Source organism: Protopterus annectens, chromosome 6.part0, assembly GCF_019279795.1.
Source record: "Protopterus annectens isolate FY-2018-M chromosome 6.part0, PAN1.0, whole genome shotgun sequence".
Taxonomy (NCBI): domain Eukaryota; kingdom Metazoa; phylum Chordata; order Ceratodontiformes; family Protopteridae; genus Protopterus; species Protopterus annectens.
The window spans coordinates 1,129,515,689-1,129,543,266 of record NC_056737.1 but is presented as its reverse complement, the minus strand read 5'-3'; the positions used below and the strand labels follow the sequence as shown (position 1 = coordinate 1,129,543,266).

The window sequence follows — 27,578 nt, the reverse complement described above, 5'->3', positions numbered from 1 at the left end:
AAAAATATATCAGAGACACCAGAAACATTCTCAAATAAAACCTATGTCTTAACTACTGAGGAGGGACCTCTTCTATCACACCCTAAGATAGCACATGCTGAAGGACAGGAGGAAAAAGAGTTTGGTCAGGCAAATGAAAGTGAATCCCTCAAAATGGAAGAGAATGGGGATAAAGAGGAATAAAACCAGCAACTCCAAAATTAACAAATAAATGTGGGATAATAAAGCATTAACATGACAGAACAAGAAAACCTGGAAATATTGGACTTTTTTACTTTGTTAAACTTGTAGGGGAATCTATATCATTAATGTTTGGAGGAACACTTGGGAGATGATAAGATGAAGGAAAGAGTTAACTAAGTAAAATAAACTTTTGCTCTTAACAGTAATATTTGCATAGCGCATGATGTCTGCATGATTTAAAGTAAAGTTTTCTCAGTTATTTTTAAGTGCAATGGGCATACTAAAGTAAACAGGTGCCCATTTTTTCCCTTCTTTTCTTGTTCTCCTTGTTCAGTTTTAAGAAATGTAGGCACTGCAATGTAAAAGAGTGTTCAAGAGTATAATGCAAGAAAAAAATTAAGTGCTTTTTCTCATTCTTGCATAGGGGAAAGACTGGATTAAGGCTCCTGGCTTTATCCAGTAACAAATATTAACAGAAAGCAAATAAATAAAAAAAAGCATTAAACATACTAAAGCTTTCCTCTAACAAAATAAATGAATACTTGTAGAAGCAACTCTTTATCTGGTTCTCGTCTCCATAGAGACAATCTGATAAAGAGCAATAAAAGCAGAATACTTCTTTATTTTAATGGCTTTCTTTCAATGGCCAAGAGATAATATTTTCTGAAAGCATTCAAGTGTCTTCTTATTCTGGGACAGCCTTCTTCTGTTGGCTTTTCCCGGTTAGGGGTTGCCACAGCAGATCACTTGTCCGCTCATGATTGGCAGTGGTTTTACAGTGTCGAGTTGCCAGCCCGGCACACAACCATCCACAGAAGGCACACACACACACTCTCACACCTAGGGCCATTTGAGAGTGTCCAATCCACCTACAGCATGTCTTTGGGATGTGGGAGGAAACCAAAGCACCCAGAGAAAACCTACGCGACCAAAGGGAGGACATGCAGACTCCACACAGAAGGCACCCCAGCTGAGGATTGAACCAGAGAACCTCTTGCTGTGAGGCGACAACGCTAACCACTGCACCACCGTGGACGCCCTATTCTGGGACAGTAATAAAGAGAAGACAAAACCAAACAGCACTTAGTAGAACAGGTTATAATCATGCATCTTAGCATAGAAAACCTCCCTTTTAGGTTATCCCAAGTCTGTAGGTGTGGCTGTCAGTTTGGGACAACTGTTCCTATTAGGAAGGTAAAACTTCAATATTTGAATATGTACATAGTTTTGTGCATTAATATTAAGTTAATCAGTTTTGTGGTGTATTTGTTTTTTTTTTTTTTTTGTTTGACGGCTTTCAATAAAACAAAATTTTGTAAGATGTGACATAAGCTTAAATAGATATGACAAGGAACAACTGTATAAAAGGTCAATCTGCCAAATATTAGTGTGTGCATGTAACACAAAAGCTAAACTAGATACTTAAAAAAGCTGTTACAAATAAATGGTGGGAATAACATTTCAACATAATGACCCTTTCAACACTATCTTTTAATGTTAACAGCCACACAGATATATACAAAAAAGACTGAGTAGTGAACTATATTAAAAATGTAAAGTGCAAATAGCTACGCTACAGGAGACGCACTTGGAAAGCACTGAACGTGTGAATTAGATAAATAAAGGTTTCCAGGATGGTTATTCAGCAGAATATCTGGGACAAAAGAAAAGAGGAGTACTTACATTAATTTCAAGACGATCCCCAATAGTGATAGAAAAGGAAAATAATAGTAAACGTGTAGTACTAAAAGGGCTACTGGCACAGGAGGCGGATTACATGCCATGTAGTACTAAAGGGCTACTGGCAAAGGAGGCGGATTATACTGGCATATATTTATATTCCACCTAAAACTACTATACTGGAGTTTAAGAAAATGCTGGGAGATTTAATCAGCTTTCAGCAAGGAATATTACTTATAGGCGGGGAATGAAATTTGATTTGGAACAGTGAAGATGTATCTGGGGGGTCCAGAAGGGAAAATGTAACAAAAGAGGGTAGACTTTTGAAGACATTTATGAAAATATTTGACATGGAAGATGTGAATGCAGTAGTAGGAGTTCGGGTCTATATCATATTATCGAAATTCCAAAACATCAAACACCATAAGCTCGAACTTGGAATCTCGAAATATGATATCAAAAGCTCAGAACAGCAAATTTTTTCCCTGGGGGGGGGGGGGACACACACACACACACACACACACACACACACAATACAAGCACACCAAAAAAACTGCAATACACACACACACACAAAATCCTACATCTAACCCTACACTAAACTGTACATACACTACTACCTATCCACTTACCTTAACCCAAACCCTAAGGTCCGTCCGTATTGCACACTCACCTGACCCGCGCCCTAACCCTAACTCACCTACCCTGCCCTAACCCTAAAGTCTGTCACTATCGCACACTCACCTAACCCGCACCCTAAACCCTAACGTCCGCACAATTGCACACTTACCTGAACCCGACCCGTAACTTTCCACCACAGTGCTGAAAATAGTGAAGCCACAGAAACGGCCAACTGAATTCTTTCCCTAGGAAATTCAGTGTTCTGCAGCTTCGCTATTTTCAGTGTTCGCTGTTTTGGGTTCGATATTAGAACATTCGATGTTTTAAAACTTTGATGTTCTAATATAGACCCAGGAGTTCAGAGTGAATTTACACATTATTCCCAAAGATACAAAAACTGGACTAGGCTAGACAGAACTTACATTTCACAGGAACACATGCATTTAATTGAAAGTTTTGATACATATCCAATACCTATTTTGGATCACACGCCAATAACAACTAAAAACCGTAGGGTAATGAAATAAAAATGAGGCACTGGTGCTTTCCCACCTATCTGTTAAAAAGAGAGGAATTTAAGGAATGGGTTGTGGAAATTATTCAGGCGTTATTAGAGAAGACAGAAATTTCTTCTGAAAATATAGCTAGAGAGTGGGGTAGGTAAAATTAAAGTGGAGTTGAGAAATATGGTGGAAATAAAAAAAAGAAAGAAATGGTCAAGAAGCAACAATAATTATTTAGAGAAACTGACAAATGTTAAAGTATTGCAAAACAGGGGGGAATCCCAGAGAACAAGAGGAGAAGCAACTGCAAAATGCTAAACCTAAAATAAGGGATTACCTCGATAACATGCATGACTTCAGAAAGATTGCTGTTAAGCAACTGTTTTTTAATAACTCCAGAGCAAAAAAAAAAAAAAACTTTTAGCTCAACGACTCAGGTAACAGAAAGTAGAAAGGGCTGTCACCAAGCTTAGGGAGCTGACAGCAAAAGATCCTGTAGAAATATTTCAGAAATTCTACAAAAGTCTGCATAAAGCAGAGACATATGGAAATCAAGAAAAGGTACAAATGGAAATTTTATGGAAGAATGAAATATGCTAAGGTTAGAGGCAGAGGAGACTCAATTATGAGCAGTCAGAACAGCAGGAGATGAGACAAAAATGGTGATGTATAACCAATCTACAGGAAAGTCCCCAGGAATAGATGGTATTCCAGTGGAAGTCTGGAAGCCGGGGGGGGGGGGACTGATAAAGATCTCAATGGTTTTGTTTACCAGTATTTTAAAAGGAGGAGAAGTACCAGCATCCTGAAAGAAAGCACTGGTAGCTGTAATACCTATAGAAGGTAAAGATCCATCAGATCCAGCTTCACACCGGCCCATTTCAATACAAAAAATAATTATAAAGTGTTTATCTCTAGAGGGAAGTAGAATGTAAGAAAATGCCACTGCTGTTGGTGGGTCTTGATGCAGACAAAGTATTTGACAGAGTAAGCTGGGAGTTTATGAGCAAGCCAATGGAAGCATTTGCATTCCCTGATAAAATTATAAGGTTGATTAAGATGATCTATATGAGCGATCACAGGTGAAAATTCAAATGGGTGGGTTCCTCTCTGATAACTTCTGCTTGACCAGAGGAACAAGGCAGGAGTGTCCTCTTTCCCCTTTTTTATTTGTATTTTAATTTAGAACCACTGGCAAAGAAAATAAGGGACTCAGAAATTCAAAGAAATAATTGGCATGATAGTCAAGAAAAGCTGGCTATATTTGTAGATGACATTACTTTATACCTGATAAAGCAAGAAAAGGACATTACAGTGTTGTGGAACATTTTGAGGCAGTTTCAAATCTTTTCAGGATATAAAATGAATGAAGCTAAAACAAAGGAAATAATGGTAAATTATGTACCCATACATGAACTGGTTCAGCAGTATCCTCATTTATGAGGACATGAAGTATTTAGGAGTATGGCTTACAAATGATTCTGGTGTGGCAGCTAAGGATATGTGGGAAGAGACTAAACAAAGGATAATACAAATACTGAGAAACTGGAAGCTCTGTTATATGGATATCAAAAGTAAGATACAAAAGTTAAAATGTTTTTAGTCCCTTTAGTCTTATACACAAGTCAGGCATATTTTAATCAACCAAAGAAGAAGTTGTGGATAACAATTAATAAAGAGCTAAAGGATTTTACCTAGGAGGGGAAGATGGTAAGAGTCAAATGGGATAGGCTAATTCTTGCAATAATACAAGGCGGATTGCAATTGCCCAATTTTAAGGGGTATTTCAGAGCTGCACAGTCAAGGCTCCTACACATAGCACAAGCAGAAATTATAAATTCAAAGTGAGAAGGGATGATGGCGATGAAACGGGGGGAAGCTCAAGAAACAAGGAGAGACTGGTATTTTTCATGCAGGCCTTTAAGGAGAAAAACAATAATCATACAGAATATTATATTCATAAAGTAGCAGAAACTATTCTAAGAACTAAGCCAATATGGGAATGTAGAAAGGAGATTCTGCTGACATGGATTACTGCAACTAGGGATACAGACAACTGGCAAGAGCGGGGCTGGAATTTACTGAAGAAAACTAGCAAAGGAAACAAGGTATTGGGTGCAAACAACTAGAGAGGGAAAGGTACTAGAATGGGAAGATGCCAAGAATTTATTTGGACTGCAAGTTAGAGATAACTTTCCCTATCAAGGATTGAAATCAGAGTACAGGCAAAAATAAACAAATAAGGGGGTCCTAAACAAAATACCAGCACTGGTAGAGTTTCTAGCAGAATGCAGAACAGAAGCTGCTGTTGGATAAGCAAACCACAAAGAAACGATGGGGATATACATCTGTCTCCCAAATATGCAACAAAATCTAAAAAATTTAGGATTTTTGCTTGGAAATGTTTACATAGATATTTTTACACCCCAAGTAGACTACAGAGAATTTTTCCTCAGGCAGACAGCAGATGTTAAGAGGTGTGATGGGAAAAAATAGGTAATTGGGAACATATTTTCTGGGAATGTAATGAGTTAGCAGACTTTAAAGATTCCCTGCAAACTATCTGCCAGAGATACAAAAAACTGACATACGTGGTAAAAGGCAAAACTGTAACTGAAATAACCATAAACTACAGTAGAAACCAAAAGAACTACATTCAAAGTCTTTAAGCGTACACACTTTATTTCTCTGCTTTTCGTCCAACAGGACTTTTTCAGAAACCAACAATTACATTCAAAAGTACTCCCTTTAAAACCTTAAATATAATCACTAATAGAATAATTAATACAATTAACTAATTAACGATATAACATTCGAGTTTAAAAACACAGCTAGCTACTATTGACTTCATAAGATTTTACTTTAAGTCTACGATCTTTTAAAAAACATCGTATGTTTACAACTCCATTTAGCCCTGGATGTTAATCGGCTATCATTTTAATTTGCCAAGATGTTTTTCTTTTTTCTAATTCATTTTTGTAATCACCACCTATCACATCTTTAGGTAACTGTTTAAGCACATAAAACAAATGCTTTTTATAATGTTAGCAAGTCAAACTATGCCTATAAAGGGCATTGTCAAATTCCTTATTTTTAATAGCCCAACATGCTCTTTTATTCTCATGTGAAGTGCCCTTGTGGTCATTCCAACGTAAAATGCTGGACAACCTGAACATATACAAATGTAAACCACTCATATGCTATTACAAACAAATCTCCCAGTACTGTAAACAGTTAAATTCAAGTGTGTTAACAATACACAAGTTCCTTCAATGATACAGTTCTTTTGGTTTCTACTCTAGTTTGTGGTTATTTCAGTTCTGTTAGAGATACTGGGTGGGCAAATTGGTGTAACTAAGGAAATTATTTTTTCTGAGCTATGATATCGAATCAGAACTGCCTACACATAAGACCTTGCTGAGTCTAATTACGGTGGCTGCCAAAAAAACAATTACTAGAAAATGGAAATCAAAGTCTAAACCAACTTATTAGAAGTAGTGAATATCGCAACAATGATAAAACAACTGGAATTGGGATCTCTAGAAACGGATACGAGCAAATTACCTATGGGGGAAAAAGTGGGAACTGTGCGAATACATACAGAGGAGGAATGAGGTTTAAAAGAAAACAAGATCTGGATAAGGTATGTAAATGTTTGACTGACAATAATGTTTGCAACTTAAATTATGTCAGTACGGACCGTGATGTAGAATACGCCAATATGGTTTATTTTCATTATATAAATATATGTTTGCCTATGTTATAAGTGATGATTTAATACAGATGTTTATTTATTTTTTTTAAAGAAACACTGGAACAGGAGTTAGAGAATCCCTTGGAAAATCTACAAAAGGAGGGTTGAAAAAAGATCTTAGAAATTCCCCGTAACAGCTTATTCAGTTCATCACATTTTTTGATCACTTCTGCAGTGGGGGGGGGGGGGCAAAAAAAAAGAAGTCATGTACTTACCATAACGTTCCATGTGAGTTGTTGTTCTCGCTTTCATTATTACTGATGGGTTCGGAGCCAATCTCGTCTCCGAGTTGGCCAAATTGCAAAGCTCGAGGTCTCTAACAGCTTGAGGCTGAAGCCCTATGCACCTCTACTTTCCCCATATCTTGTTTGCTGCCAACTAGCATAAAACCTACCAAAGATTTCAAGGAAATCATACAGAGCACTTGTGAGAGGAAACTCCTCAGGAGAACCAAAACCAAGATATATAACCTCTCGAACTTCCAGACATTGGATGGGGGTAAGGGGGGGTTCGTAATAATGAAGGTGAGAAGAACAACTCACATGGAACGTTATAGTAAGTACATAACTTCTTTATGTGAAATTGTTCAATCATGCCTTCATTCTTACTGATGGGTAGCGTCCCCAGCACCACAATCTTGGGTGGCTCATGGGAGTACCTACTTAAGGACAGCAGACCCAAATGAAGCTCTGTCCCTAGAGGCCTTGTCTACTTTGTAGTGAGATATAAAGGTATGTGGCTTTGACCAGGTGGCAGCTGCACAAACTGAATCAAGAGGTAGCCTGGCCAAAAAGGCTACAGAAGTAGAAACCACTCTTGTAGAATGAGCTTTGACTTTGTCATGTAATGCAATGCCTGCTACATGGTAAATAAAAGATATACAATCAGAAAGCTATTTAGACAAGGTAGATTTGGATACCGGTGCACCTTTTTTAGAATCCGAGAATGATACCAACAGCTGACCAGCCTTTCTATGGTCTTTTGTACTATCCAAATAGAAACAAAGTTGTCTATGGAAGTCAAGTTTGTGAAGCATATATTCTAACTGATTTGAGTGATTGGGAAAGAAAACAGGTAATTCAATCATCTGATTAAGTGTGAATTCGGAACAAACTTTTGGTAAGAACAACGGATTCGTCCTGAGAGAAACCCTATCTTTGTGAAACATCAAGTACGGCTGCTTAATAGAATGGGCTTGCAACTCCGAAATTCTGCATGCTGATGTAATGGCCACCAAGAAAATGGTCTTCCAAGAAAGATATTTCAGCACACAAGAAGAGGCAGGTTCAAAGGGCGGGAGAATGATCTTGGACAGGACTAATGGAGCAGTAGGAGATCTGATCAGTGGTTTTAAGTGCATCGTACCCTACTTGTTATACATAACACCATTTTCAGATGCAACTATATGAAAATAAGAAATGGCAGCCAGTTGCACTCGAATGGTTGCTGCTGCAGTTCCTTCATTGAACAGTTTTGTCAGAAATTCCAACATATCCAAAATGGAAGCCAGAAAAGGATCAATGTTATTTTGCTGAGCCCAGATGGAAAACCTCTTCCACTTACTGAGATAAATTTTCCTAGTCGAAGATTTGTGTGAAGACAAGAGAATATGTCGAGCCTCTTTTGATAAATTCTGGAACCTGGCTATTCTGGGAATCAGAGCAGACAAGCTGTCAGTTTGATGGACTGGAGAGAAGGGTGAAGAGCTCCTGAAGGGTGGGTCAACAGATCCGGCACTGGGTACAGGATCCAAGGCTCCTCCAGTAGATGAGGCTTCAGAAAGGGGAACCAAATTTGACGATGCCAAAATGGGGCAATTAAGATAAATATCCTTCCCAGAAAGCTGGCTTTCTGTAAGACTTTGGGAATCAGGGGAAATGGAGAGAAAGTATAAAGGAGTCCCGGAGGCCAAACATGGACGAGTGCGTTCCTGGGGGGGTTGTCCCCGTTGTGGGATCAGGGCAAAGTAGTTGCTGCACTTGGTGTTTGTGGGGGTAGCAAAAAGGTCACAGCAAGGCTGGCACCACTTGCGAAAAATCATTTCCACTACTTCGTTCTTGAGAGACCACTCATGACGCAACAGAAAAGCTCTGCTGAGCCTGTCCGCTATCACGCTGGATTTCCCTGGGATGTGCGTTGCTATCAGATATATATTTGGCACCAAAAAGAAGCTTGAGTAAGGTCCGGATCTTTGCTGGTCTGCTGGGACTGACTGGATGACTCTTTTTTGCAATAGTTTTTGGACCTCTATGGATGCCACATCCCGTAGATTGGGTGGAACATCTGGGATTCCTTTTGTTGGTCTGGGTTGTGAAAGAAAGCGGATGAAATATCCTCTGGATATAACGTTTTGTACCCATCGGTCTTCTGAAATTTTTAGCCAGGCTCCTAGGTACAAAGACAAATGTACCCAGACTGCCTCCAGAGCAGGACAGTCGAGCCTCCTTTCAGGAGCGCTGATAGGGTTTTCCCAAGGAACTGATCCCCGTCACCCTGGTTCTGCGGACCCCCTCTGCCGTGTGGGCATCATCTTCCACCATTGCCTCCTCCTCTACCCCTGGAGGAGGCTTCACCTTGCGAGTTCGGAAAGACTCCTTGGGTCTTACAGAACCACATTTTCCCTACCTGTTGACCTTTAGGATAAGGTCTAATAGGGGTAGAAAAACAGACTCCTACAGCAGACAGAGTCTTATTGTCTTGCACACATCTGGTGAGGGTCCCTAACTTTTGGTCCAAACAAGGAAGAGCCATTAAAAGGGAGCATTCACAAATGACGATTTAAAAGGTTCCGCAAAAGAACATAGCATCCAGGAATGTCTTCGCAGAACAATTCCTGTACCCGTTGCCCTACTCATTCCATCAGCTGCGTAAGACACGAGGCACATGGAAGAGTTTACGATGGAATTGAGGGTAGCAAGCTGAGACATCACTCCAAGCTCCTTCAGGAGATCTCTCTGAAGCCTTGTGAAGGGCAAGGGTCATAGAACTGAACATGCGCTTACTGTATCTGTCCATGATCTTAGATTCTCTATTAGGAGGATGGACACACGTAGTCTCCAACATCTCTTTCTTAGTGGCTGCCGCCACCACCATGGCATCAACAGGTATGGGTTTGGATAAGAAGGACTTATCTTGAGGTGCTGAAATGTATTTATTGGGCCTCCCAAGGACAGGCTCCATAGAATCCGGTGACTCCCATGCCCTCTGAGACAAAAGATCCATCAACTCATTGAAGGGCGGAGACACCCAAGAGGTGGAGGGTTGAGACCTGAAAGCCTTCAGAAGCACTGATTCGTTCACGGTAGGGTTCAGGGGCTGCCAGTTACCCCTCTGCTTAAAGATCTCAAAGATATCCCCAAAGGAGATATCCTCAGAGAGGGACCTTGGGGACCCTTCCAATTCCTCCACATCAGTGTCCAATGTGATGAATTCCTGGGGGGAATCTAAATGTCTCCTCTTACATAACCTCTTCCAAGGGACTTCCTCAGTGGGAAATTCTGGGGAGGTCTCGGAAGAGCAGGGTTCCCCCAAAGGGGCATCCTGAGGCTCTGGGTCCCTACGCTTACGGTGGATCTGCAGTAATGGATACGATTCGGGCGCTTTCTGGGAGGAGGTGGCCATATCAGAGGTTGTGGCAGTCCAGGGGGACAAAGCCCTCCTCATGGCATCGAAGGCACCACTGTTCCGATGCAAGGAAGCACCCGGCACCAAAGACACCTCCCACACCAGAACCATCATCTCCGAGCCAGAGGTAGGAGTCAAACTCATGTGCGCTGAAGCCCCAAGGGGGAGAGTCGGAACAAACGTATAGGTTCAACTCCCCATAACCCCGGAACAGACATGAGAGTGTTGGCTCCCAGATCCCGCTGCCGGAGCAGAGGACATCAGGTTGTAGATACCGACATTTCAGAAGTTAGTGTCGGTACCGATGGTTCCACAAACGACTGAATAGCCTCCTCCGGCTCCGATGTCTCGATTCGAGTCAGAGGAGGGGCAGAAACAACAGGAGAGGAATTTGTCGGTTCCGAAGCTGCTTGAGTCTAAGCAGACAGAATTTTAGCTAGCGCTGGATCCTGTAAAAGTTTCCATACCACTCGATCCACGTCCAAATCAGACAGTCTGGAAGCCTGAGAGGAAACCACCAATGGAGCCGGTGAACCCAGAATTGGGGATCTCAAGGTAGGAGATACTGGTTCCAAGACTGGGAACCAGCTCCTACAGACTACCTGCACAGTCGGTTCCGATGACAATGGAGCAGAGACAGGAGCTTTGGATGATTTCGGAACTGAAGAGCCCTTCGGACCCGAACTAGTTGAAGAAACTGGTGAAGAAGGTTTTGGTTTTTCAGGAGCAGAATCCAAGTCTGATTGAAAAGCAGACTTAATCAATCCACACTCCACTAACTTACGTTTCCTTTCAGCCAAAACTCTAGCGCTGAAACCATGGCAAATGGAGCAAACCTCCTGGAGATGGACCTCTCCCAAGAAATATACACAGGTGAAGTGGCCATCAGGTATAAACATCTTCTGATTGCATTTAGGGCATCTTTTAAACCCTGATTTTTGCCTTCTCAGACATAGTAACAATAATACAGTACGTCAGTAAAGAAAAACAACAATATAGTGTTAGCTAATGAAACTAAGCCTAACCGGCTACAAGAACAAAAAGGCAGCTTACTGTAGCGGATTCCTAAAAGTCTCTAGCAAACACAGAACTAGCCAAACAGGCTAAAGGTAAACAACAGAAAACAGCCTAAAAACAGCTAAGAGCCTAACCAGCTAACATAAAATTGCAGAAAACTGCAAAAGCCTAACTCAGTTAAGGATAGGGCAAATAAGCCAATGGCTAAACATAGACAGAAAAGAGGGCCAATGCCCAACAAACGAGAAGAGATGGTTTTATGACCAAAAAAAAAAAAAAGAGAGAGAGAGATAATCTGTAAAAATGGATAAACTGTCCTACCACAAGCTTATGTAAAGTCTAAATAACAATTAAATATAGGATTATTTTGAAAAAATTTCACAAAAGATTGAACTTATCTCTCCAACGGCCTGAGCTGTAGAGAAACGCACGATCAGTTGCAGCGGCAAACTAGATCTGGGGAAAGCAGAGGTGCATTGTGGGATAGGGCTTCGGCCTCGAGCTGTTAGAGACCTCGAGCTTTGCAATTTGGCGAACTCAGAGCCAAGGATCAGCTCCTAACCTGTCGGTAAGAATGAAGGCGAGATTGAACAACTTCACATCAATATCTATCCAAAGGAGAATTTAAAATCTTATTTTTAAGATCTGGGAGGTTCTGAGAATGTAGTCATGCAAACCTCCTCAAAACAGTACCAGTAGCCATAGCCCTTGAAGGTCCATCAACAGAGTCGGAAACGCACTGTATAAGACGAGTAGTGACTTTAACAGCAGAAATTAAATTACTTAAAGTAGACTTTTCAATTCAAGAAGAAACTGCAAATAAAACCTTCCTCGTACTTTCACAATTAGTCAGGACAAATCTTAATATATCAGCCTGACAACTCAAAATTATAAAAAATCAAAAGTTGCAGAAGAATACACTTTCCCCCATACTTATTTTCACGTCCTTATCTGAAACAGTAGGACTGGAAAGTGCTTGGAGGCAGAAGAATTAACTAAAGCCTTAGCTGTTGGATCAGGTTTGGGAAGAGTGTACAAAATATTTAGGAACTGTACCCATCCTATCTGCCTTTTTAGGGACAGCTGTCTGACAGCTGGAAAAATTACAGGCAGTAACTAAAACACACACACACACACACACACACACACACACACACCCTCAAAAGCTGTAGGTCCTGGAAATTCCTTCTGTAACAGCTCATAGTATTTTGAGGGACTGAGAAACCTCAGTGTTCTTCCACTGAAAACTCTGGCACACTTTGGAAACAGTCTCAGAGAGGAAGGAGAACCTCCTACAGGGAGATGCAGAAACTGAGTCTGAAGCAGAAATCTGAGGAGAAAACCCTGTATCTATCCCTTCAGCCTCCTGTCCATATATTCAGAATGTTGAATCTCTTCAGGAAAAGATGTTCCCTCTTTCTTTTATTAGTAACTACTTTACAAGAAGAGTTGTTGTTGTATCTTTCGGCTGAATTAAACCCTGAGCCAGACCCAGTTAACTACTCCAGTCTAAGGACTTCTGAATCATAGAAAATATATATTTAGTATTTGCCTTCTTTTGACAGGAAAAATAGGACCAACAATGTCATTAATGGCAGCAGAAGCTCCACCAGAATGGGCACAATATTCTGACAAACAGGGGGAAACCTTCCCCGGTCTCCCTACCAGGACCGACAAGAGTGCTTCTCCCTTGCCCACTGAGGGGACCCCAAATGCCATAGAGCATGTGGCTAACCCACTGTCCACAGTGTCTACAGGTGTTACGTACGAGGAATCAGAGGTAAAAGATGATTGATCTTAGGTAAAACTATGGCCACAGCAGAGTCACCCACCTGAGGATGAGGCAAATTGCTGGCTTGCTGTGATGGCAAAGGCTGTTTGCTTAACTTTTTCTTTTTGTGGCTGGAAGAAGGACCAGCCATGGAAACAACAGACTGTTCCATGTTCAAGCTGAAAATTGTTTTCCTGTCGAAAGAGGCACCCATCAGCAAATGCTGGTAAAAATGTCTTTAAAATCCAGTTTTTTAGCAAACAAATGCAAAAAAGCACTTTAAAACACTTTGCCAGCCCCACAGAGCAAAATAATCTCAGTTTCTTCACAGAAAGGATGGCTTTCAGTTATTTTAAACAACTTTTAAGCTATAAGAAAAACAGCACTCCCATTTAAAATTACAGTACAGTCTTGTGGCAGTCTGTGAAAACACAAACTCCTAGCTTTAAAATTACTTACTTACTTGAAGAGAAAAGTATTAATATTAAACAAAATTATTAAATGGAAATTTTTTCTGCCAAAGGCAGACAAAGGGAACTTATCTGTAGGGCAAATGAACAGCACAAGCAGATAGTTGAGCCTCGAAAGCCTCAGAGAAGTGTGCTCTTAATCGGCAATAAAGTTCTGAAGGGTTTTGCATCCAAAATTGTTTTTTTAGTCAGTTCAGCTTGCCTGGCAAATTTAGACTCAATGAAGCTGCCTTATAGCTTTGGAAACTGGCCAGCTGTTACATCCTAGGTAGGTTATAACCCATACAAGCTAAAGCTACTGCAGTAGTAATCAATATGATGAACATATATCATTACACTGACAATACTACTGGTACCAGTCAGTGAATTGGTAGGTTATGGTAACAGATGTCTTCAGTAGTATTTTCCACACCCACAGATATGATATACTTGATATAAATCAATACAAAAGTAAAATGGATGTACCAAAAATGTCATTTATCAAATAAATGTAAATCACCAAAAGGTAAGATGCACAAGTGAACTGGTGCAATATGCTCTTCAATTAAACAAGACCTCAAGAATGGATAAGTCATTGCAACTGGTTTGGTTCAGTAAATGCTCAAAGATATAACTATGCATTTTCTACTACTTTTTTCTTACCCTTTACACATCACAGACTCATAAAACAAAAACACTACAGGACAGTCAGTTACATCAAAGTGGCAGCTTGCTCAGTGTAAATAATGGCACAAAGGCTATTAACACTGAATGCAAAATAAAAATAAAGCCATGATCTATTTATGCAAATCTTGGAGGTTAATACAGATATATAATTCAATGTTAAAGCACGGTTCTTTTATGACCAATGTTTTCAAACATTTGAAGTTTGATGCATGCTTCCTAGTAGGATGTAGGTGCCACTATATGACTGAAGAAAAAACATCTTTCTTAACAAGGCCTCTTGACATTCTGCAGAGATTTTTTTTTGGCGGAAGATCGCGGTCATATTGTTGGAGCTGTCATAAGAATATTTCCATGATTGATGCTGCCTGCGGTGATAATGGACCTTGTGCTTTAAATGCTGATAGTTTCATCACATTTGTTTTACAGGTTACTGCAATCTGCATTTTCTTTTAATGAACTAACAAGGATAATACATGGTAGAACTACTAGGGCTCTTCTACAGCAATACTAGGATTTGGCTTTCAGGTACAGCAGCTACATATCTGTAAATTAACAAAAGCTTGCTACAGCAAACAGACATTCATCTGAAGATTATTATTATAGTCCATTTTGTTCACACACACTTGCTGCCTGAGCTGCAAAACAGCTTTCTTTTTATTGATCTTACTGCATTTAAAATCTGGTCACTGCTACCACAAAGGGTTTCATTTTAGCTGTGCTTGCAACCTGTCATATCATCAGTTTTAAATATTTAATTTTGACTAAATGTTACACAAACTGATATGGGGAAAACAGCTGTTGGGACAAAAAAATAGGTAGCTCAGCAAAGAATATGAACCTTGAAAATTTTTCAACAGCTCTTCAGTGAGATCTATAATTCATAATACTAGACAGGAATTCAAGAAATAAAGATAGGTTTAATCAATCAAAACTGTAAAACATGAGCTCATCTTATGTGATTTACGGAGTATCTCCATGTTAAAACTAGTTCTCTGCAAAGATTTACAGTATATACATCTGTTTAAATTGAGGGCATGTTTTGAGACAGACTCATTCAAATGCCAAATTAATGTGGTACTTGGGGGAAAAATGCAATGTGATGCTAAGAGTATTACATTCTGGGAAACAATGACATAAGCCAAAAAAAGAAGTTATGTACTTACCATAACGTTCCATTCAAGTTGTTTATCTCGCCTTTATTCTCACTGATGGGTTCGTAGCCGATCCTCGGCTCCGACACGGCCGATAGCAAAGCTCATGGTTTGCCAGTAGCTCAAGACCAAGCCCCTTATCAAACAATGCACTGCGAAGGGGAAGAAGAAATATTGAATAACCAGGATGGTACTAGCCTCTAAGTCAACAGTCAGCTAGGAGGGGGAAGGAGGGAGGGACATGAGAATAAAGGCGATATAAACAACTCACATGGAACATTATGGTAAGTACATAACTTCTTTATGTGAAGTTGTTAAATCTCGCTGTTTATTCTCACTGATGGGCAGCGTCCCTAGCACCCTCAATCTTCGGTGGCTCATGGAAGTATGTTCTTCAGTACCGTGGAACCAAAGGAAGACCTGTCCCTTGAAGCCTTATCTACTTTGTAATGCGTGATAAAGGTATGAGGCTTAGACCAAGTGGCTGCAGCGCAAATATTGTCAAGGGGCAATTTAGCTTGAAAAGCAGAAGACGTAGAAACGGCTCTGGCAGAATGAGCCTTAGGTTTGTGTGTTAATGGCATGCTCACATTTTCATAAACAAAGGATATACAATCGGATAACTATTTAGATAAAACTGTTTTAGCCAATGGATTGCCTTTTCTGGCTTCTGAGAAGGATACAAAAAGTTGATCTGATTTTCTAATATCCTTAGTTCTGTCAAGATAAAATCTGAGCAGTCTGTGTACATCAAGTTTGTGCAGAATGTATTCCAATTTGCTAGAGTGGTTGGGAAAAAAGACTGGCACCTCAATGACCTGATTGATATTGGATTCAGAACAGACTTTAGGTAAAAATGAGGGGTTTGTTCTGAGAGAAACTATCAGCATGGAAAATCTTGTAAGGTGGTCTGATAGATAATGCTTGAAGTTCTGACACTCTGCGGGCAGAAGTAATGGCCACAAGAAAAATAGTTTTCCAGGATAAATATTTGAGATCACAAGAAGATGCTGGTTCAAAACGGGGAAGAATAATTTGAGACAGCATGAAGTTTAAATTCCAGGGAGAATAGGGAATTTTGATAGGAGGTCTCATGTGAAGAACGCCTTTAAGAAAAGTCTTAGATAATTTATGGCCCATAACATTTGAGCCATCAAACCCAAGGTAAAAATGTGAGATGGCAGCTAGCTGGACTCGAACTGTAGCAGCTGCTGCCCCTTCCTTAAAAATCTTTGTCAAGAATTCTAAAATAGATGACAGCGGAGCTTGGAAAGGGTCAATCTTCTGCGTGTTGGCCCAAATTGAGAACCTTTTCCATTTAATGCCATATAATTTCCTGGTAGATGGCTTGTGAGAAGACAAGAGAATTTGTCTTGTATCTTCTGAAATTGAATGAAGCCTGGCAATTAAGGGAAGTGGATTAGCCAAGCAGTCAGTTTCAGGGACTGCAGTGAAGGATGGAGGTCCCCTGATGGGTGCGTCAGAAGGTCCGGAACTGGGTCCAGGATACATGGATCTTCCAACAGATGATGGTGGAGAAACGGGAACCAAATCTGTCGAGGCTAGTAAAGGGCTATGAAAATAACCGTCCCTCCCAGCGATTTTGCTTTCTGTAAAAATCTGGGTATCAATGGGAAGGGTGGAAATGCATAAAGGAGACCCGGGGCCAACCGTGTAAAAGTGTATCTCTCAGGGGATGACCGGGAGATGGTATTATGGCAAAGTAGCTTCTGCATTTTGAATTGATGTGGCTGGCAAAGAGGTCACAGCAAGGCTGGCCCCATTTGCAGAAAATCAACTCCGCAACCTGTTGTTTGAGAGATCACTCGTGAGGGAGCAATATTGTCCTGCTTAGCTTGTCCGCTATCATGTTGGATTTCCCGAGGATGTGCACTGCTAACAGAAAACGCTGGGACGACACTGCCCATTGCATCACCCTGAGGGCTTCTCGACAAAGGGGGTAAGAGACTTGGTTCCGCCTTGCTTGTTCAAGTACCAGACTACTGACATGTTGTCCGTCTCAACTGCAATAGTTCCTAGAGGGAGAGAGTCCTGAAAGCACTGCAATGCCAGAAGTACCGCTCTCAACTCTAGAACATTGATGCGCAGATGTGATTCATGATCTGTCCATGTGCCTTGGGTAGTCTTTCCCTGAGAATGCCCCCCCCCACCCCATCAGGGAAGCGTCCGTGGTCACAGTGGCTACTGGGGGGGGGAGGGCAAGGTCTTCCTATTGTGACATGAAGAGACGTCAACCATCACCGAAGGTCTCGCTTGCAAGAATCCGTGATGAGAATCATGTAGTGCATCAGTAGTTTCTGGTACGACCACAAAGCAAAGAGGAGCCATTGAAGAATTCGCATATGCATCCTTACGAGTAGTATAGCCAGGATTGCTGCCGCCATCAAACCTAGTACCTTCAATACCTCTGCTGCTGTAGCTTTGTTCTTTGACACCAGTGAGCTGACGTGTTGGCAGAGATGTGAGACTCTTTTGATAGGAAGACGTAGAGTGGTAGTTGGAGGCATCTAACTCTGCTCCTATAAAAACGGTATGCTGCGATGGCGATAAGGCAGACTTTTCGAAGTTGATTGTAATGCCTAATTGATGGCAGAGTGTTAGAGTGTACTGTGTTGCCTGAGTCAATTGATGCCTGGTGGTAGCAGTGAGGAGCCAATCGTCTAGGTATGGAAACACCTGGAATCCTAGACATCTCAGGTGAGCCGTAACCAGAGCCATGGATTTGGTGAACACTCTGGGGGCTGTAGTGAGACCAAAGGGCAGGGCTTGAAACTGGTAATGACTGGCTCCCAGCCGGAAACGCAGATGATCTCTGGAGCGTCTGTTCATCTTTATGTGATAGTACGCGTCCTTGAGATCTATGGAGCACATCCAAAATGCCTTTCCCTTGGAAGGGAAGAATGGACTGGACTGAAGCGTGACCATTCGGAACTTCTCTTTCTTTACGAACTGATTGAGTCTGCTGAGGTCCAAGATAAGTCTCCAGTCCCCTGTTTTCTTTGGTACCAAAAAGAATCTTGATTAAGCTCCGAATCCAACTTAGTCTGCTGGGACTGGTTGGATGACTTTTTTTTCTAGCAATTTGTGGACCTCTATGATTGCTTGTTCCCTGAGATTGGGTAGAACATCGGGGTTTCTCTTTACAGGAATGGGAGGGGAAGAGAATGGTATGAAATATCCTCTGGGAATGATGCTTTGTACCCATGTATCTGTTATGTTTAGCCAGGCTTCTGGGTACAAAGACACAAAGACAAGCGACCCCCGACTGCTTCCAGAGCCGGACAGTCAGGCCTCCTTTCAGGGGCGCTGGTAGGGTTGACCGGAGAACTGACCCCTGTCACCCTCTGTTGCTGCAGACCCCCACTGCCATGGGGGCAGCGTCTTCTGTTATAACCCCCTCCTCTGCTTCTAGAGGGGGGTTTCTCCACGTGTGTCCTGAAAGGCTCCCTGTGCTTTTCGGAACCACATTTTCCCTCCCCTAGGGCCCTTGGGGTAGGGCCAAGTAGGGGTAGAAAAACGGACTCCAACAGCAGATAAGGTCTTGCCTTCCTGCTCACACCTGGTTAAAGCTTCCTTTACTTTGGGCCCAAACAGTGATGAGCCATCGAATGGGGTGTTAATAAAGGAAGACTTAAAGGGTTCCGCAAAGGAACAGAGACTCGCCCAGGCTTGTCTTCGAAGAGCAATGCCCGAACTAGCGGCTCTACTCAAACCATCAGCTGCATAGGATATGAGACGCATGGACGAGTTTACCACTGAGTTTAGGGTAGCGAGCTGGGCGTTGACTTTGTCGGCCACCCCTGCAGCTACCGTACCCTGGAGAATATCTCCTAGCTCTTTCAGGAGATCTCTTTGTAGTCTCGTAAAGTGGGTTAAGTAGTTCAGTGATCGCAGAGAAAAAGTCGCTGAACTAAACATGCATTTCCCATATCTATCCATGACCCTAGAATCTCTGTTAGGAGGATGGATAGATGTGGATGTCTCAGACAGTTCCTTTTTGGTGGCTGCAGCTACCACCATGGCCTCAACAGGCACTCCCTTTGTCAAAAATGGCTTGTCCACTGGGGCAGACATGAATTTATTGGGCTTACAAAGAACAGGTCCCATGGCCTCCTGTGACTCCCACGCCTTACGAGAGATCAGATCCATGAGCTCGTCGTAAGGCAGAGACACCCAAGAAGTGGAAGGTTGAGACCCAAAAGCCTTCAAGGGCACGGACTGGTCCTCAGTAGGGGTCTTGGACTACCGATCGCCCCTCTGACCAAGGATCTCTAGCATCTCTGCAAAGGAGATATCCTCAGAGGGGGATCAAGGGGACCCTTCTGACTCATCCAAGTCTGTGTCAGATGTCAAAGACTCCTGTGGGGAGTCTTAAGTGCTTCCTCTTGCACAGTCTCGTCCTGGGCACCTCCTCAGTGTGGGGATCTGGGGAGGTCTCAGAAGAGCAGGGGACGCCCTCTGAGGGTACTTGAGGCTCGGGGTCTCTATGGTTAGGGGGACCGGTAGATGAAGAAGCAGACACAGGAGCTTGAGGGGAGAGAGAAGGCTGAACCGATGCGGACGTTATCTTTGGAGACAAAACTCTCCTCATATCATCGAAGGTACCATGGTTCCGACGAGGAGTGGATGGACCCGAGAGTACCGTCCGATCCTCCCGCACCGAAACCCTGGGGTCCGAGCCCAAGGAAGGAGCAGAGCTCATCCGAGCTGAAGCCCCGAGAGGAAGAGTCGGCACCAACAAATCGGTTCGACTATCCTCCCCAGACCCGATTGGAGAGCGTCGGCTCCTAGAGTCCTCGGTCGGTGCCAAGGACATCCGAGTAGATGGAGCCGATAACACCGGTGCAGGTATCGGTTCCAAGGGTTCAACAATCAATTAGTTATGTACTCACCATAATATCAGATGTATGTGGTCCATCTCGCCTACATTCTTAACTGACGGGTTCGGAGCCAAGAATCGGCTCTGACTCGGCCGCTATTTACTAGCTCAAAGTCTCCGATTGGCTGGGCTAGCCCTAGTATCCCAAGATGCACCACGCCCAAACCCCCAGATCTTGTTTGCCAACAATATAACAGAGTGACATACACAACCTCCTAGAACTACCACAAGGAGGAAGAGAGAAAAAATAACATCCTCAGAAGGGTCTAAGAACATAATCTCCTCCAAGTCCAACAGGTCAGGGGACGGTGGGCGGGTACGTAAGAATGTAGGCGAGATGGACCACATACATCTGACGTTATGGTGAGTACATAACTAATTGATGTAATGTGGTCCTATCTCGCCACATTCTTAACTGACGGGACAGTGTCCCTAGCACCTACATTCTGGGAGGCTCACTGACAACACTCCTGAGCACCGTGAAACCAAAGGAAGCCCGGTCTCTAGACACCAAATCAAGCTTGTAATGAGAAACAAAGGTGTGCGGAGAGGACCAGGTGGCCGCAGCTCAGATGTCATCCAGGGAGAGCCTAGCAAGATAAGCTACTGATGCAGCCATGGCCCTGGTAGAATGAGCCTTAACTGGGAAAGGTAAATCTCTGCCTGCTGATGCGTAAATAAAGGAGATACAGTCCTTAATCCATTTAGCAATAGTACTTTTAGTCACAGGGCTACCATTCTTGTTCTCTGAGAAGGATACAAACAATTGATCCGATTTCCTGTGGGGTTGTGTCCTGTGCAAATAAAACCTTAGTTGTCTATGAACATCCAACTGGTGGAATTTGAATTCCGCTTCATTTGAAAACTTTGGAAAGAAAACTGGTAACTCAATGGATTGGTGAAGACAAAAGGTAGAAGATACCTTAGGAAGGAAGGAGGGCTCGAGTCTCAAGAAAACCCTATCCTTTTGGAAGACCAAATACAGGGGCTTTATGGAAAGGGCCTGAAGCCACGATACCCTCTTGGCTGAAGTAATGGCGACCAGAAAGGCTGTCTTCCAAGACAAACATTTTAATCCACAAGTGTCAGCCGGTTCAAAGGCGGTAGAAGTTAAGGTTTGAAGCATCAAGCTTAAATCCCATGGTGAAACTGGTTGTGACAATGGCGGACGGAGTAACCAGGCTCCTTTCAGGAAGGCTTTACAAAGTTTATGGCCCATAAGGGAAGGCTCATGTGAGATGTGAAAGTTAGAAATGGCTGCCAGCTGTACCTTAATAGTGGAGGTAGCGGAACCCTGTTTGAAGAGCATAGCCAAAACATCTAATACCGCCGACAAGGGGGCTGTGAAGGGATCTAGATTGTGTGCTTCAGCCCAGATAGCAAATCTTTTCCATTTGCTAGAGTATAGTTTTCTGGTAGACGACTTGTGGGAGGACGACAGAATATGCAACACCTCAGGTGAAAAGGAATGTAGTCTAACTAAGGATGGAAGTGGAGCAGCCACGCTGTCAACCTGAGGGTTCGTAGGGATGGATGGAACTGACCCGACTGATGAGTCAATAGGTCTGGTACTGGTTCCAGAGTCCAAGGGCCGTCCACTGTATATTTCTGAAGAAAGGGGAACCAAACTTGATGAGGCCAGTATGGTGCGATAAGAATCATCTTGCTTCCCAAGGAAGCTGCCTTCTGAATTCACTCTTGATAATAGAGGGAACGGAGGGAAGGCATAGAGAAGACCTGGGGGCCAATCGTGGGCTAGGGTGTCCCTGGGTGACTCCCCCAGGGGGGGGATCAGAGTGAAGTACCTGCTGCACTTGGCATTGAGGGGGCTGGCAAACAGATCGCAGCAAGGTTGACCCGACCTGGAGAAGATCCGAGTAGCAACTCGGTTGTTCAAGGACCACTCGTGAGGCATCAGAATAGCTCTGCTTAGCCTGTCTGCTATCACACTGGACTTCCCCGGAATGTGTGTTGCCACTAGAAAGCGTTGGGAAGACACTGCCCAGTTCCACACTCTCATGGCCTCTCTGCAAAGAGGATAAGACCTGGTTCCACCCTGCTTGTTTAGATACCGGACGACTGACATGCTGTCAGAAAGAATAGCAATCGTCCCATTGGGAAGAGAGCTCTGAAGTGCTTGCAACGCTAGAAGCACTGCTCTCATTTCCAGGACATAGATGTGCAAGTGTACCTCGTGATCTTGCCATGTGCCTTGGACCGTTCTGCCCAGACAATGGCTACCCCAACCTATCTGGGAAGCGTCCGTGGTCACCGTGGCGGTAGAAGACAGGGGGGTCAGTGGTCTCCCTATGTCTAGATTGGATGACTGAAGCCACCAACGTAGGTCTTGTCGGCATTGTTCTGTGATGAGAATGGGATAAGACAGAGGAAACTCCTGAAAGGACCACTGGACCGAGACCAGCCACTGGAGGATCTGCATATGTAGCCTGGCTAGTGGTACTAGCATGATGGTAACCGCCATGGACCCTAGTAGTTTAAGAGCAAGTCTGACTTGGACTTTCTTGAGGGGTAGTAAGGCTAACACCTGAGCCTGTAGCACTTGGATTCTTTCTGTTGGAAGAAAGGCTCTCATTTGGACGGAGTCTAGCTCTGCGCCGATAAATGCAACACGCTGTGATGGCCGCAACACAGATTTTTCCCAGTTGAAGGTAATCCCTAGGTATTGGCCCAATGTGATGGTAGCCTTCGTGGCTCAAACGAGTAGATGCCTGGAGGGGGCAGTGAGAAGCCAGTCATCCAGATAAGGAAAAACCTGGAATCCTTGACGTTTCAAGTGGGCTGTCACCACTGCTAAGCATTTGGTAAACACCCTGGGGGCTGTGGTGAGACCAAAAGGCAGAGCACGAAACTGGTAGTGACTGGCTCCCAGCCGGAAGCGTAGGTGACTCCTGGATGCCTTGTTTATCCTGATGTGGTAATAAGCATCCTTGAGATCTATGGAGCACATCCGTACTCCTTTTTCCAATAAAAGGAAAATGGACTGAAGAGTGACCATTCGGAACTTGGACTTCAGTACAAATCGGTTTAAACGGCTGAGGTCCAGAATGGGCCTCAGGTCCCCTGTCCTTTTTGGCACCAAAAATAATCTTGAGTAAGTTCCTGATCCGATCTTGTCCGAGGGGACTGGTTAGATGACTCCTTTTTCCAGCAGCTTTGAAACCTCTAGCGCTGCGTGATCTCTTTGACTGGGTGGAACGTCTGGGATTTTTCTGGATAGGGGAGGGGGTGTAAGAAAGGGAATTGTGTAACCTCCGGTAATTATTCAGAGCACCCATTGATCCTGAGTGATACTTTCCCAGGCTAGAGGATGCCTCGAAAAATGGCCCCCGACTGGCTCCGGAGTAGCACAGTCGGGAAGTCCCTCAGGGACATTGGTAGGAGGATCCACGAAACGATTCATGGTCTCCTGAGTTGCGGGGGCCTCCTCCGCCTCTAGGGCGGCGCCTTCCAGAGTAATTCCCCCATCCTCTGCCCCTGGAGGGGGGGGGGTCACCATGCTCGACGGGAAAAGACTTCTGAGACTTCCTGAACCATATCTTGCCTCCCCTCCGTGCCTTGGGATAAGGCCTAGAGGGAGGCAAGAAACGGGCCCCTACGGCAGACAAAGTCTTACCCTCCTGCTCACATCTGGTGAGAGTGTCTTTCACTTTGGGTCCAAAGATGGAGGACCCATCGAAGGGTGAGTCAGTGAAGGAAGACTTGAAAGCTGCCGCAAAGTGACACAGGCGCATCCAGGCTTGCCTCCTGAGGGCTACGCCTGAGCTAGCTGCTCTACCTGCTCCTTCGGCTGCATAGGATATGAGCCTCATGGACAAATTGACAATAGAGGAAAGGGTAGACAACTGGGCGTTGACAGTCTGATTCACCGCCTCAGGCAAGTTACCCGACAGGGTATCTCCCAATTCCTTAAGGAGATCTCTTTGGAGCCTAGTAAAGTGGCAAAGATAGTTCAACGACCGCAAGGTAAAGGTCGCTGAAGACAGGGTACGCTTCCCATACCGATCCATACTCCTGGACTCCTTGTTAGGAGGATGAACGGAAGCAGAAGCTTCTGCAACTTCTTGCTGAGTGGCAGACGCCACCACCATGGCATCTACAGGAACTCCTTTAGTTAGGAACTCTTTCTCCAGGGGTGCAGACAAACTTGTTTGGGCGGCTGAGCACCGGTTCCACGGAGTCAGGGTGTTCCCAAACCCTTCAACAAATAAGGTCTAACAATTCGAAGGGCGGAGACACCCAGGAGGCGGAAGGTCGGGCTCCGAAGGCTTTGAGGAGGACTGACTCGTCTTCAGATGGGGATTTGGAAGGCCAGTCGCCTCTCTGCCTTAAAATCTCCAGAATATCGGAGAATGAGACATCATCAGAGGAAGACTTGGGGGACCCCTCTGCGTCATCGAGGTCGGTATCAGAAGTGATGGACTCATTCGGGGAGTCAACCTGCTTCCTCTTGCACGACTTCTTTCTGGGAGGCTCCTCAGGCGACGAATCTGAAGGACCCTCAAAAAGCTGGGGGCCACGTATGGAAGTATCCTCGGGCCTTCGAACCCGCTGGCGTCAGAGGCTCCAGCCCCAGTGTCAAAGGAAGCAGTAGCTGATTCGAGTGAAGTCACTGAAGACCTGGCCAGTGCGCTCCTCATGGCCTCGAATGCGGGTCCACCGGAATCAGAGGACCGACCCGTCTCCGAAACCACAATAGGAGTCGGGGTTCCCTTAGCCGAGGCACCAAGAGGGAGACCGACCGAGGAAACCCGGGTGCCTCAACCAGAAGATGGAGTCGAAAAGGTTGGAGCTGAGGTCGGAGTCAAAAGGCCTAATGGGGGTATCGGCGCCGACCCCAGGACCTCACTCGACGCAGAACACCTCGGCTCCGACGACACAGAGGTGCCCGGAGGAGGAATAATCAGAACAGACAAGAGGGATGGCTCCGGAGCCGACTGGGCTGGAGCAGAAAATAACCTGGCTAACACCAGCGCCTGAAGGAGCCTCTGTACCACTCTATCCACATCCGAATCCGATAACCTGGAAGACTTGGAGAACACAGAAGGTGGTCGAGATATCTTACCCAGAGAATCCAGGTTTAGACTAGCAGAAGGGCTCCGAACTGGCTCCAAGAGAATCAGAGCCGAAGTTGGCTCCAGTGTCACAGAAACCTCCTGCGGCGCCGATAACAATGGAGCCGAGGAAGCCGACTCAGACACAGGAATTCCTTCCCTAGGCTCCAAAGCCAATGGAGCCGAATAAGGTGGAGCTGCCTTCAATATCTTCTCCGATGGCTCCGAGGAACTAGACGGAGCCGGAGATCTCTTTTTTGGTTTAGATTTAGATTTCCCACTACGGGAGGCAGACTCCAAAGCTTCTTCAAAGGCAGGTTTGACAAGGCCCCTGATAATCAATTTATTTTTCCTCTCTTGCAAGACTCTAGAACTAAAGGAGTGACAAACACTACAAGATTCTTGCAAATGAATGGCGCCCAAACAATACACACGAATGGCGCCCAAACAATACACACAGATGGCATGGCCATCTGTTAAAGACATCTTATAAGAACATTTGGCGCACCTTTTAAAGCCAGAAGGCTTATGCTCCTTCTGATCTGTGCCTGACATGGTAATTCACAATAAACCACACACAAGATAAGGAAGGCAGGAGGAAAGGACTCTAACTTAAAAGTCCCAACAGAGTTAACAGACACAGGAGAGGGCTAAGGCCCTCTAACTTAAACGGGCCTAGCCCGTCAAACACAAGGATGCCACAAAAAAACTTAAACTAAGCTAGTTGAAGAAAGGGGCTCTAACTTAAACGCCCCTACAGACGTAACAGACACCGGAGAGGCTGAGGCCCTCTAAATTAAATGGGCCTAACCCGCCAAACACAAGGAATCCACAAAAACTAAAAAAATTAACTGAACTAGTTGCAAAACACAGGATACACTCAACGTAGCTGTAAGAACAGCTTTTGACAGAAAGTTTAGAAAAATAAGCTAAAAAAAAAACAATTTAAATAAGGTACTTAGCCACAGCCAAGCTCGAGACCACGTCTGTACACTACGAGCGGCAAATGAGATCTGGAAATTTGGGCGTGGTGCATCTTGGGATACTAGGGCTAGCCCAGCCAAACAGAGATTTTGAGCTACTAAATAGCGGCAGAGTCGGAGCCGAACCAGTCAGTAAAGAATGTGGTGAGATAGGACCACATTACATCATCTGTTCAGTATCCTTCGGCTCTGAGAGTCCAGTACAGCTCGGAGGAAGAGTAGACAAATCTGGTTCCATGGTCTTCAGCACAGACGAGCTGGTCGGGGTCGACAACCATTTGGCAAGTCCTGATGCCTGTAAAAGCTTCTGAACTAGCTGATCCATGTCCAACTCTGAAAGGCTGACTGAGGACTTAGCTGAATGCACCGAAGGTGCTGACTGGAGCAGAGGAGAAGAGGGAACTTCAGAGACCGGCTCCAATACTGACAGCTGGCTCCGAATCAAAGGTACACTCTGTTCCGAGGTTTGTGGAACCGATGACCCTCCGACGTTTTCGCCTTTTTTGTCACTTTAGGATCTGAAGATTTTGAGGATTTGGAGGATGTGCTAGTACCCTCATGGCTACTCAACACCTCAGAAAAGGAATGCTGTAATAATCCCCTGTGTATCAGCTTCCTCCTTCTCTCAAAGGGGACTCTTGAATAAAAGGAATGGCAAATGTTGCAAGTGTCTTGGAGGTGTATAGCCCCCAGACAGTAGGCACATTGAATGTGTCCGTCAGTGACGGACATTTTCTGCCCACAATCTGGGCATTTTTTGAATCCCGATTTAGGATGGGATTTCTCCTTTTCATCCGACATAGTTAAGTAAAACAAACCAGTAAACTGCAAAAAGTAAGACAGTAAAGTCCTTACTTAACTTGTAAGGACCCACAAAAAAACTAAGCCCAATCCGGGCACTATCTATAACAAATAATTATAGATTACAAATATAGGGCTAAAGAAGCCCGCAGAGAAAAACCCTGACAATTAGAAAAAGACTAATAAGTGCAAATAGGGCTAAAGGCCCATACAAACCAACTAAGCCAACAGCGCACTAGCTATCTAAAACTATAGATTCCATTATCTAAATTATCTAATACTAACACACAACTATCTTAGAAAAACAAAAAAGAAAGGTTTTTTTTATAAAACTTGCTGTTTTTCTTCCCACAAATGGTCCGAGCTAGCTGAATCACCGAGA

General features: G+C 43.8%; 1 protein-coding gene across 1 annotated transcript in view; it reads right to left on the bottom strand.

The window, feature by feature from the left end:
• The window catches only part of BAZ2B (bromodomain adjacent to zinc finger domain 2B), a 3,835,724-nt gene that overhangs the window by 3,688,542 nt on the left and 119,604 nt on the right, over positions 1–27,578 (bottom strand). The window lies entirely within an intron of this gene.